We start from the raw sequence: 12956 nt of genomic DNA on the forward strand, positions 1-12956 counted from the left end.
TGAGATGAATCTTAATCGCTAATAATTATGTCTTAATTACTCAGTTCCTTACAAATAATTTTAGAAATAAAATAATAAAGACTTCATTGTTAACTAAATACAAAATGTTAAAGTCATAGAAATGCTTGAACTTCATTTGCTCTTACATTTCCATTAATTTTTCCTTAACAGTCAAAATTCATGACATTTTAGTTATATGTCCATAAGTAAATTGTACATAAGTCTTCTTAAAAGAACAAAACATGGAGTAAGTGACTCAAAGAAGTGTATATTTTATTATAGAATAAACTGAAAGTAATTGTCTCATTATTCTTAGATTCTGGGATACATAAAACCTTTCAAAGAAACTGCATTTTAAATTTTATTTTATTTAAAATTCTACTTCAACAATTGGTTTGAAAGTATTGTCACAATATAGCAAAATAAGAAAAAAAATTAATGTAGGCATTATTATAATTAATCATGCTATTTTCTTATTATTACAAGTTGTAATCTATCAGTTCACATGGAGCTTTTTTATTAATATCTCTAAACTTGTAACAAAAATTTGAAATTTTATCTTTTACTGTGGTACTGATTTTGGTGTGTTGTAATGTAGCTAATTTGCTTCTTCTTCTAACCTAAAATCTGACATCTGATCTCCTAAGGGGGTGAGAAAAGTTTCTTTTTCAGAATTTGAAATCATCTCTTCTTCGATCTTATGAAGAAAGACTAACAATAGGCTTTAAAGTTATTACTTTGGTCTGGTAATTATCTATGTATAGTTTTGAAACAATGAGTCTGATTTTGGAGATTCTAGTTTATGATTTATGCCTCACTTCATTTACCTATGAGCGTAAACCATCTATATAATCCTGAAAATAAGATTCTGTCCTTTAAATCAAATGAACATTCAAAAAGCTATACGTGAATGCAACTCTATGTTATTCTAATTCTATTATCTGTATCATTTTATTCCTTCTCTTGATTGCATTCCACACAGCAGAAAGTGATTCTATCAGTCTGTAAAGGGGAGTCATAAAAATTGTTTACAAGTACAGAAGTAAGCCATATTAGAGATTGAAGCTTTAGCCATGGTGCTTGTTGTCTGTGGAGACTTCTCATTCAGAATATTTCAGCCTCATTGTCTATGTGGCTATATTTCCTAGAGTTCTATTGAATCACATGCATGATTCCAAAGAAGGAAAGCACAAAAATAAACAGAGGTCACACAGTGACATGTTTATCTGACTTTGCAAAATAAATTATAGAAATGAGAGGTGGGGGAAGAGCAATTACTAGGCATCCATATATACTTAATAAAATAAAAGCAAACAAAAATCGATTTGAAATTAATATATTAAAATTAGGTATCTTTAGAGATGTTTGGCTCAGAGAACATTCAACTAGAAAATGAAGAGTATATTCTACCAGTGAATGAAGATATTCAGTGCATACATTGTTCACCCTTTTGCAGACAAAATTTTCCTTCTCCAAAATCATATTCTGAAATGTTAATCCTGGCATGATGGTATTAAGATGTGCAATATTTGGGAGATAATTAGATCATGAGGGTGGAACTCATTAATAGGACTTGTGCCCTTATAAATGTGAATCCAGAAAGCCATTTGACCATTTCTCTCTGCTGTTTTAAGTATATAGTGTAATATGTTACTCATTAACCTGGAAGAAGTTCCTCAACAGAAACTCACCATGCTGGTTGCCTTATCTTGGACTGCCAGCCTCCAGAACAGGGGGAAACAAGTTTCTGTTGCTTATAAACTACCCAGCATAGGGTGCTTTGTTATAGCATACCAAACTGACTAAGACACCTACTCCTGAACCCACAATCACCAGCTATTTATGTAGTTACTACTTCTATTTATGTAGTTACAGCAAGAAGTTAAATGGCATTGGGAGGGCTGATGATACAAGTTATATTCTAGTGGATAAATTCCTCCATGGAAAAAACAGTGAGGGAAAGAGGGAAATAGAGGAGTATTGAGGATAATATTTAATTCATGTAATATACTGATTCAAATTTTGATGAAAACACAAAATTCAATGATAAAAATATTGATAGAATTGTTACAATAACTTGGAAAGCAGACTAATTTCCTAATTTACCTGTAACTTTGGGAGAAGAGGTCAAAAAAGAAAATGTTGATAGTTTTTAGATGAATTTGTTAATAAATAGATGAATTTAGAAAGTGAACAGGTAATTTGAAATCACTGATAACAGACAATAGAGTTTACAAATCCAGTGAGTTACAGTGAAAAGGTATTCTTCCTTCTTAATCATGAACAGTATAAATTGACAGATGCTCATAGAAATATTTTTATTCAGAGTATTTCCATGACCATGCACAATTGTACACACCTGGTGCACACCAATAACTTTAAAACTAAACCAGGAGGATCACAAGCAATTTGAGGCCGGCCTCAGCAACTTAGTGAGACCCTGTCTCACAATAAATAATTAAAAAGGGATGGGACATAGCTTAGTGGTAGAATGCTACTAAGTTCAATCCCTAGTACCACATAAAGGAAAAAATATATATAATGTATGTATTGTTAAAACCTCTAATTATGATTTCTCAGATTACCCCAACACTTGAAGTGGATTAAAAAAATATATATTTTAACGAGGCTAAATGCTGAAAGAAGACAAAATAAGCTTGTAACCTTTTTTGAAGATTGATTTGTTTGTAAATTAAAAATAAAGATAAAAAAGAGATCGTTGTACAAAACAAGAAAATAAATGAATTATTAGATGTAAAAAGTTGTATCTAATTTTATAGAAAATAAATACAGCAAAAGGAAGACCACTGGCTTTTTTTAAATTAGGAAGTAAGAGAAAAACTTTAATGATTCTTAGCTTCCAGAATACATAAAACCTTTGAAAGAAACTGTGTGTATCAGTATGTAACATTTGATTTCTTAAACATATCTAATTGCACAGTGTTTAGACCCTACATCGTTTATGAATTATCATGAACCTGTGCCATAAAGGGCACATGGAGTGTGCTCTGAGGACCAGAGTGAATTAGCACAGCCTGTGGGAAGAGGCTTCTTAGTGAGGAGGGAGTGAGGTCACCCTTGGCTCCTACAAAAGGGCATTGACTTGTTGAATAATTTGGGGCTGGTAGGGAACTGAAGTTTGCTACGCAGAAATAAGCAAGTTACTATACCTGAAGGAGATTTCGGTATGGGTTTTATTCACAGTAGTAAAACAGTACATAATATTAAATATCAATTTTAGGCCTTATACCACACTAACCAAGGAACACTCTGTGCTTATGAAAATTATATCCACAGATCAAGGACTGATATGATGAAAATCATCCTGTGCCAGTTACTCCAGTATATGGGATGTGTAGATAACTCATTTTTAGTTCTGAATCTCCCAATAAACAGAAGCCACATCCAGAAACCATATAAAAATACTTCATATTGTGACATAATAAGGAGGTAACAAGGCATCATCAAAAAATATTGGCTTTTCCATTAGATCATTTGATGAATTTCTTAGTTTATTCTCCATGCAGACCTTGAGCACATTTTGTAAGCAACAAATAAGTGAATAAGTGTTTAATAACCTCTAATGGCTACAAGGAATCTTTACAACCACTCATTTTATCTTTGTATTAAAGCTAGCTCTAGCTTATGATTTATTTCAGCCAATGAAATATGAGAAAAAGGTCTTATTTGTCACATTGTTTATCAATGCTATGGCAATAATAAACATCATATATCTTGAAGTTTCAGTTGGACCCCTGACCATGCCACCAGCCCACTTCTGATTTCAGCAAAGTTGTGTAAACATTTCCAGGTATGCTGGCACATGTAGTTATAGCACAGTGCTTTTCTTGTGGATGAGTAGTATATTAAAAAAAATGATTCCCAACTTAAAATGGTTTGACAGTGATTTTTTTTTTTACTTTGTTATTGTGTAAAAGCAGTACATATGAAATAGAAGCCATAATGAAAATTTTTAATTTTGATCTTTCTTAGGCCAGCATTAGTTATGTCCTATAATACTCTCACATGACACTGAGTACTGATAATGACCACAGATCCTAGTTAATCATGACTAGAGGAAGCAATTGGTGCCCTACTGTTTTGCTAAGTTGTGATGCTTTAGTAAACAAAGCACACTAAGTGAATATTTTCAAACTACAGTATATTTTCAATTTGCAATGGATTTTTCATGATATAAATCTATCATAAGTTGAGGAACATTTGTATATTGTATATTTAAAAAAATTTTTTTTGTCTTAAGGAAGTGAAGCTTTAAGATATTTTAAAGCTTTATTGATACATAAATAACACAATAAACTGTACCAAAAGTGTATGAAATTTTATTATATGTATACTCTCATGAAGCTATCACCACAATTAAGACAAATAAAATTATCCTCACTCCAATATTTTCCTTTGTGTGTGTATATGTGCGCACACGTGTGTGTGCATGCACCAGATAGAGAGGGAGAGAAAGAGAGATTAAACGCCAGACCCTGAATTTTATCTTCTGGGATCTAGCCATATGTGATGATTAACTATCAGACACTGAGAATTTTATATTCTTGTGTGGTGAATGACTTTTTGTTCCTACGGATATTCTTGATCTTTGTTCTGAGATGTCATTGCATCTGGAAAATGATTTATTTCTTTCCAATCTGGTTTTAATAATTTGCTAGGCAGAAGCAGGAGGACATTTAGTCCAGGGTTAATTTTTCCTATTACTGACATAAGACCTTCTGAGTGCTTTACCTGATGCCTCATGAATTGTTAGACTTCCCATTTCAGTGATGACAGGCAATATTTCTGACAGTTTGGGAGCTTCAGAGGATTTGTAATCCTCTCAGTAGTTATTTCCATGTCCTTGGGTAGAGTGCCCCTCCCCATGCATGTACTACTCAATATTCAACAGAGTACTAGAATTCTCTGAATACATCTGGAGTTCTTCATCTATGCAGCATTCTTCTATCTGATATTTTTCCTGCTAATCCTGACAAATTTATCCTGTCCAGATTTATCTTCTTCTTCTTAACTAAGGAAGATTTTCTGGCTCTACTTGTTTTTGTTTCCTGCATACTGAGTCAAAAGCCTGGGATGATCTTCAAGTAGTAAACTGGGGAATTAATAGTATTAATTTTTCCTGTTTCTCAGAAATTACTGTCCTTTATTGCCTGATATCAATGTCTCAAGGGCCCTTGTTTCATATATTCATCAGGATGTTTTAGTTGTTTTAGACAAGACAGTAAATGTTAAATCTTACCCCTGCTATTGAATCTTGGGTAGAGGTAAAAGTCATAGTTGTTTTTGATTATAATATAAACTAGGCTTTCTTAAATTCTACCAAAAATGGTACAGTATCAATATGCTCACAGATTATGTGTAGGACATATAAAACATTTATATATAATTTCTGAGGAAATTCTGAACATGTGTGTGTGTGTTTTATGACAAGAGAACAGCAATAATAAATCAGTATTCTATGAAAGATCAAATGTATGTTTACACAATTCATGGATGGAGTAGTGAGCATAAACCCCTGTAGCTAGTTTTCAGTTTAATTCAATGTCCCTATAGCTAGGGACAAGAAACCAGAACACTACTTCTGACACAGAGTTTACTTTCTGCCTCTCTACCTGTGTTTCCAAGTCCATCATTTCCTTAGATCATGGAGCTGATAATCAAACATTAAGATGTGGAGTCCAGTTTCTGTCAGTACACATTTATGTCAGAAGCATTGTATCTATCCATAATATATCACTTCAGAAATACGGATTTGATTGTTATAAATAGAATACCTAATTTACATTCATGTCTCTAAGTGTATTTGAGAAATGCAATGTTTGGCTTTACAACTTTAAAAATACAAGGTAAAAGAAAGGTTGTAAGTGTCAATTCACATATCCATCATGCCACTTCACTTTGGCTACTCAAATTCTATTCATAGCTTTCTGTACATAATAAATGTCTGCCTGTGCTATAAGGTGAAGATAAACAGAATGCTACTACACCATCAGTCATGGTACTCATCTGAAGTTATATCCATTTTCTACTTATTTGGTCAAAATCTACCTCAATTTTGTATAATACAAACCATTAATAGTAAACTATCAGAAATGTATCATAGATAAAGTAAAAAGGAAAAGAGCAAAGTCTATATTCATAATATGGCAAAGAAGAAAGTATTCATAAGCACTACATTAGGGAAAATCAAAGGGGAATACAACTGTAAAAATACAGATGCATTTGAAAAAAAGGTGAATATATTCAGTACCTTAAGTCATTTCAATTCACAAATAGATAGCTGATATTTTTTTATATTCTTGCTGCATGTATTGGTTGCCTTTCCCTTCAGACAGCATTTCCACACCTGAAGTGTCATTCCTTCAGGTCATTAGTGTTTCTGCTTTTTCTATTACTGCAGGTTACGATTTAATTGAGGAATTCACCTGAGGATCCCATGTGTTACAGACTCATTCTTTTTACATAAATGGGGATAGCCAATTTTATATGTCAACTTGACTGAGCAAAAGGATGAACAGAGACCTGGAAAATCATTATTTCTGAGTATGTCTGTGGGAGTTTTGTAGGAAGAGACTTACATTTGAATTAGTAGCTTCAGTAAAGAAGGTCAGCCTTTTCCTATGTGAATGGGAATCATTGATCCATTGAGGACCTACATGGGACAAAAAGGCAGAGGAAAAGTGAACTTGCTTTTTCTGCTTGAGCGGAGCTGGAACATCTACCTTGACCTATCCTTTGACATTGACATTTCTAGTTCTGAGGCCTTTGAACTAGGTAGATGTGGAATACTGCCCCAATTTTCTGTTTCTCCATCTTGCAGACATCAGGTCATGGGCATTCTTGGATTCTGTAACAGTATGAGCTTATAATAAGCTTCAATTTACATATCACATTGCTTCTGTTTCTTTGGGGAACCCTTATTAGTACAAAAATTCTTGATAAGCATGATTAAGTATCTCATACAGTACAGTGAACATCATGTTCTATGGGTAGTTTGAAGGAATAGGAATCCATTGCTATCATTATGGTGACTGTATAGAATAAACATTTTGTTCTCTGACTAAATTATACCTGTACATAAAAAAGCACAATTTTAAATTATAGAAAACAAAACCATGTTATTAAATAATTAGAAAATACCACTTAACATTCTTGAACACCAGAACAATACATGTGGCCATGGGAGAAATGACCCCTTGTATTACTATAGTAAAACATATTCTAGCCCAATAAAATCACTTATTTAGTGCATATAAATAGATGTTTGCATATACCGTATACTGTAGGGCAATACTTAGAACGTGTAGTAATGACATTGCTAAATCTGCAAAAGATCTCTTCAACTTTACATGAAAATAATTCACTCCAAATGACAAAACTATGGTAAAGCAAACTCCCTGACATGATTCATTCCATGATTAATGCTAATGTTACTATTATAAAATGAATCATTTATTTGAAATAATGTGTGTGATATCATAAAAGCAAATGACACATTCAGTAAATCCATAATTGGTAATGCTAGAGAATTACTGTGCCAGAGAAAATACACCATATCTAGTATATCTTTTATTCAAATATTAAGAAAGTGTTGCCTACTTAGAAAAGAAGGGGTATCAAACAGATTTCCATGGGTGCTTTTCTAGTCCTCTGGGGAAGTAGTACTATCCTAGGTAACACAGAAATCTCTGCAGTTGTGGGTCTGTATTGCATCAATGATGAGATTAGATCAGACTCATTCAAGTATAGTCAATTATTTGTTTAAAATAGGATTTCCACCAACCCAGCCACCTTGTGAGCTATTGATCAGGTTTTGTGATAATTAGTGATAGAAGCTGACCAGGACAGGTGAGCTAGTCTGCTATTTCTCAGATTGTTGTGTGTGTCCTCTGTGGTACACACTATAATATATGTATTCATATAGGAGAAAATATGCTCTCAGTCAATTTCCACATATATCATTCTTCATATATGTGTGTATATATATATATATATATATATATATATATATATTATATCTTCTATATTTATTTATATTTTTCTATACATATAATTCTTCATATGGAACTAAACAACATTTGATTGCCTTTACCTTTTCTCCATATGGTTAACCATTGCCCATTCCATGGCAGATTTAGATATCTAGTAATTATTTCTTTAAGAAAAAAATATCTCCTGATATGCTCTTGAAAATCCTATGCTCTTGAGGGATTCATCATGTCTACTAGTTTTGAGTTCCATCTTTGAATGTGGTAAAATGGAATAACATTCCACTTCTAAACTAGAACCAATAAGCAAAAAGAAAAATACATATCGTGCTTGAATTTAATTTCCTGAATTGATTTCTAAATATAATCTAAGAGTGCACACTTAGGTTTCCAAAGTCAAAATCTAAATGGCCAATAAATGTATTAGTGTCTTTAGAACATATAATAAATACTTCTTCCTTGATACTATTTTCATTTGTTGAAGGAATTTGGTTGCATAGTCCTGGGAAAATTGGAATATATATCACAGAAAGGATGCTCCTTAGCATAGCTTGTTCTAAAAACTAGGAGTCTGTGAAACTAGAAGTCTGTGATGTGCTTCTCTGAATGACAATTTCCATGGGCTCCAGCTAGCATTCTGCTCCAAGAAACATCAAGTCTTCTTCTGGTCTACTGGAACAACAGCGTGAACAAGAGTTGAGATGACAACTAAGCCTTCTATTTGTATGTGTCACTTAATTAATAAATCAAAGCTAAATTCATCTAAATATTCCATTGCCTTCCAAATCTAAATAAATCCATAAACATCATGCATTTTTTATTGGCTAAGAAAAACAGCTTTTGTAATAGATAACCCCAAAATCTTACTAAGAAGAAATAAAGTTCACAATTAGAACTAAACAAAACTCCAAAAACTATTAAAATTATTAGTTAAATGAATGAATGAACAATTGTATCCAAAACAGATAAATATAAATTTTCAGAATTAGCAAGAGATATGTACACACTGAACAATTGAATATGCATTATTTCAAAATAGAAACAAATAGATATTCTATTTTAACTGATTTAAATTTTTTTTCTGGGAATACAATTGTTTACACATAGTCAAAATGTAATTTAAAAAATAAAGAATGTGGGAAAGAACATATATATTGTTATATATTGCAACTTAGATTAAAGAAGTGCGGTATCATGGCAGGAGTTTATAACACAACAAATTGAGCAGAAGAATCCATAACAGGAGAGGGGAGGCATGGGAAAAATGGAGGAACTTTGATTGGGCAAAGGAGAGAGAGGGTAGGAGGGTGCATGGGGTCAAGAAAGATACTGGAATGAGATGGACATCATTACCCTAGGTATATGACTGCACATATTGTGTGACGCTACATCATGTACAATCATAGAAATGTTAAGTTGTGCTGCAATTGAGTACAATGAATCAAAGTGCATTCTGCTGTAATATATACCCAATTAAAATTATTAATTAAAAAATAAATTGTAATTGGACTTCAAAGTCATACAGTTTGAAGAAAGTTATATTAGGTGGATTGAGGACTTAAATATGAAGGTCAAATATATAAAAGCTTTGAAAAGATCATAGAGAAGATTATCTCCATGACCTTAAGGAAAGGAATGATTTCCCAGACAAAAACCTAAAATTCAAGGAATACAATTGTGTATTTTATGTACATTGAAACTAGAGACTCTTAGGTGTGCAAAGATAAACTGAATACTGATGCATATGTAGAACATAAAAAAGAACTCACAAATCAATGAGTTTTTTTTAAAGACAAGTGAATAAACAGGAACTTTTTATGGTCCTTTCCATCTACTTTAGTAACCAGGCTAACAGTAAAGTCTGCTTTTACAGAATGCAGATTTAAGTAAATTCTCGTATACGGCTAAATGTACAAATCAGATAGAAATTGTGGAGAACAAATTGGCAGTTTGTACTAAAATTGACCACATACATATATTACAATCCGGCAATTCTAATCCTATTTATAGACCCTAGGTAAAAAGCTGTCCATATGCAGTCCAAGGAACAGTCATAGCATCATTATTTAGAATTGCCTGGAATTGGACACAACCAAATGTTCATCAACACTAGAATAAATGAATAAATTGTAATATAACTCCAGCAGTATATATACAGCAATAAATATTGATGAACCATAGCCATAGACCACTGGGAAGGATCATGCACAATGAGGGAACAGAAAAGAAATGGAGAAAACAATAAGAAAGAAAGGTAAGTAATATTGATAGATTAACACAAACCTTCCTTAGAACTCTGAAGAGAATTTTTTCTTTCATTCTTGTTAATTGTCAGCGTTTTGAAAATAACAAAATGTGAAAACTGTATCATTATGTTTGGAGCCAGATAGGTCTTCAAAAGACTGAAATCTAATGAGCAGGTTTATTTCTGCTATATTTAATCTTCACAGCAATGATGCTACCAAATGTTTTGTCAGGAAAAGTGTGTAAAATATTTTATTAAGTTTATAAGGAAAAGTAGAAGAAGCTAAGGCTGGATCGCAGCATCACAATGAGAAGATGCTTGCTTTTAATGTTTCTGCTAAGGAGAATATGATTAAAAAAGGAAAGGCTTGTACCCTTTCATTTCAGTTTTTCCTCTCGAATCTGAGAAAAAAAATGAGTACTGACAGGCATTTACAAAAAAAGTAAAAAATAAAAAAACCCTACTAATTAAATAAGACTTCAAGATGTTACTAAAATGCTAAAAGGCTAATATAACACCTTTCCTCAACCCATTTTTAAGCGAATAAATCTATACAAAGCTCCTGTTAAAGATGCAGATGTAGATGTGATTTGTAACTCATTAGCCTACTTTACATGGCTATGGTGAGGAAAATCAGGGTTAGTGGCTGAAAGAAGAGCATTTAGCTCACAGGCTAGCCTGCAATTTATGGCCAGGGCTATTGGGAGAAGGTAACTCTTCCTGTGGGAATATCTGTAGCAGCCAGCACTTAATGCACCATGAGGAAATAATGGGGTGAACAGAAGTCATTACTCTAATGCGGCCTGCAGTGTCTGAGTTTTTAGGTTCTTGGCAGAGCCTTTTTCTGTAATCCACATCATGTTTTTTATCCTTTCTGGTGGGAAATATACCATGATGTTTTGGGTTTCAGTTTCTGCTTCACGGAGACCATAGATTCTGGAATTGGACACAACCAAATGTTATTCTAAAGAGGAAGAGTCTATCCTTTCTGGGCTCCCAATCTTTCATCAGTTCTGTCCTCTTCCCTCAGTCTGTAATAAACTGTTTGTCATTAGTTCATGATTTATTTCTCTAGCTTGTAGCATTGTCTGATAATAATGTTAATCATTAATTGATCTTACACTTTTATATTTGGAGACTGAAACTCAGCAAACATAGTAAGATACTTAATCAGTTATAGAAGGAATAAAAATTTTTAAGAACATAGGGATATATTTTGAACAAATAGGAATTTTCTGGGTAAAGTGAAACTTTGGATGAATAATAAATTCAGATAAGAGATATGTAGAAATTTTGAGGATAGAAAAGTTAGGTCATAGGCAAGGATATATGTAGAAGGATGTAGGGTAAGATTTGTAAAAGTCCAGGAAAAATGGTGAAGAGGGAAGGAGAGTGCCAGGGACCACCACATCTAAAAGCTTCCATGTTGACTATGTTATTCTCCCTGCAGGGTTATTATTCTGTACTTTCATGGTGAGGTAAATTTCTGTAGATTTTTTTTTTGAGGAGCTTCTTTCAAAACCTTGCTTTCATCCTCTGCATTTTTATTCTTACTATACTTCAGACAGAAGTGCTTCCTTGGTACAGAATGGTCCTCCAAAGGATGGACTACAAAAATTTTGGTGAAAGTTTTCGTAGCAATGTCTTAATGTTTAGGATAGTACAAATCACAGCATCTCTTTAAATGCAATAATTTCAGCATGTTTACTGGTAGTACAATGCAGCACAGTATAAATGATATATTTATAGAGATTTTAATTGCATCTTGCATGAGAATTGCCTCAGTCTGTTCTTATCAGTGAGACATTGGACATTGGTTTTCTCTTTGAGCAAAAATCATTTTGAGTCTTTCGGTTCTACAGTATTGAGCATAAGATACTGAATAAGTACTTGTAGGTTTATTTTACTCCATATTTTCCGTAATGTAAATCTCATTTCTCTTCAAATATATTTACATTTCTAGTATGTTTTTACTTTTTTCAAATTAGGGAGTTTATGTTGGTTTAGCACACTTTTAAAGTTCTAGTGATAGAACATCTAGTGATATTCTTTACTCCAAATTAAAAAATAAACTTCCGGCTTGCAGCTATCACATAAAATGATTAGAATACTGTTATATAGTGTAGAATGTCATAAGCTAGACAGAGGCATTATCACCCTGATCATAATAAATAACAAGACAATCTACAAAATTATAGCTTTTCTTAAACCTATAATAAAACTAAAGTTGTAGGGAAAACCAGCTGAAATGTAAAGAACATAGGTATGCCCAAGATGATCTGGTATATAATTCTCTTTACATCCATAAGAGGAAAGTAAGAATCTGCTAAAATATAAGACAAAGTGTTGAAGACCAAGTGTGGACTAAAATAAAGACTCTGGCAGCTTTGGACCTGAGGAGAATATATAAAATAAAATATATATTTTACTGGGCTGGAGTTGTGGTTCAGTGATAGAGCACTTGGCTAGCATGCATGAGGCACTAGGTTCAATCCTCAGCACCACATAAAAATGGAATAAGGATATTGTGTCCACCTACAACTAAAAAATAAATATTAAAAAATATATATTTTTTACAACATTTTCACTTGACCGTGGTGTGCTTTTGTTTTTAGCGCACTTATAATAACATTCTATATATATTTATTTTACTGATAGATTATAGTATCCAACAATAACAGAAATATAAATCCATAGCTACA

The sequence above is a fragment of the Marmota monax genome, unplaced genomic scaffold, assembly GCF_021218885.2.
Source record: "Marmota monax isolate L192 unplaced genomic scaffold, Marmota_monax_Labrador192_F-V1.1 WCK01_AAM20220418_F8-fsc01280, whole genome shotgun sequence".
In the NCBI taxonomy this organism is placed as follows: Eukaryota; Metazoa; Chordata; class Mammalia; order Rodentia; family Sciuridae; genus Marmota; species Marmota monax.